Source organism: Setaria italica, chromosome IX (assembly GCF_000263155.2).
Source record: "Setaria italica strain Yugu1 chromosome IX, Setaria_italica_v2.0, whole genome shotgun sequence".
NCBI classification, from domain to species: domain Eukaryota; kingdom Viridiplantae; phylum Streptophyta; class Magnoliopsida; order Poales; family Poaceae; genus Setaria; species Setaria italica.
Genome location: NC_028458.1, coordinates 4,764,887 through 4,766,527, shown reverse-complemented (window position 1 = coordinate 4,766,527; position 1,641 = coordinate 4,764,887).

Genomic DNA, 1,641 nt, shown 5'->3' with positions numbered 1-1,641 from the left:
GCACTGTCCGTGCGGTCCCCACTATATTAATTGGTTGAATCGGTTACATTTAGCTATGATCGGTTATTTTTGTGACATATGTGCGGTATACGCTGTTATCATAGGGATGCGCCAAGATATACAATTGTTGAAAAAATTACAATACCAAAGGACTTTTATAGGTGTTTGCCATATTTGCTTGGAAAATTTAGCCGTTAAGTTAGTTGTGTAGATGGTAATACACGGAGGATACCGTTGCATGGACTTGGATCTGATTCAGGTTTCATCATCGTCAAAGCAACAGACGACGGTTCCCTGTCATGTGCAGGGGTGTTTGGGAAACCCCTGTTAAAGTTTAACACCTGTCACATCGGATGTTTGGATGCTAATTAGGAGTACTAAACATAAGCTAATTACAAAACTAATTGCACAGATGGAGTATAATTCGCGAGACGAATCTATTAAGCCTAATTAGTCCATGATTTGACAATGTGGTGCTACAGTAACCATTTGCTAATGATGGATTAATTAGGCTTAATAGATTCGTCTCGCGAATTAGCACAAGGTTCTGCAATTAGTTTTATAATTAGCTCATATTTAGTCCTCCTAATTAGCATCCGAACATCCGATGTGACACTGTTAAAGTTTAGCACCTCATATCCAAACAGCCCCTTGAACCAGAAACAAACACTAGTGCAAGACTCCAGTCCTGACCCAGTCAGTCAGTCACCCGACGGACGAATTGACTTGACAAGTAGGAGACTTTGAATGCGGCAACTGTTGCGGACAGCAGCGTGAAAGGTTTCCGGCCGGGCTTATCATGTCAGGTGCTCGGTGTTCCGGCCACCGTCGATGGGCCGAGCTGATGCCGCGCGCAACATACAGGCGCGCGCACGGTCGTGTCGCCGTCACTCGTGTGTGTTTTTTCCAACGCGAAAGGACGGGGCCGGAGGTGAAAGCAAGCCAGTGGATGGGGGTGATGGAGCGGGAGAGAGCGCTGGCTGTGCGCGACAGCGTCTCCGGCCGGGCGCTCACGGTGTGAGAGCTCCTTCCTCCTCATCTCCTACTGCGCGCCTCGCCATCACATCGCGACGTGCATGTTAAAGGCCGTCACGGCACTGTAGCCGTCCGACGTGATTTGCCGACAAGGGCCGGCCCTGGAATTCACTGCACCGGTGTCACGGCGCCTCCGGCCATGTCATGCGGACGCGAGGACGCCGTACGTGTTTAATTTAAGCCCGGTGTTTTGACCTAATCTCTAATGGCACCATAGCGATCGCTACTCAATGATCATGGTGCCTCTGCAAGAACTGAAACGAAGCTGCTCGCAGAAATGGAAATGTTTTGATCCATCTGAGTATCTGACCATCTCCTAGACCTACTCCGACGCTACCCTGATCCTGGCCTTGTCCACGGACAGATGGCGAGCTCTGTTGAAGGTCAATCATCACTGGCCTTCTAAATGCAGCTCTGAAAAAGCTAGGGCTACATTGCCCTAGTGCATGTGCGGTGATGTAACTTGTGATGACCTCACATGCAGAGCTAATTCACAGAGAATCTTGACCGGGTGCCGATTGTGGAAACCGGAAATATGGGGCTGATCTGACATGTTCGTAGCCTCGGTCGTACTAGGTCAGGCTTAGTGGGTGGATCAAGTTAAGT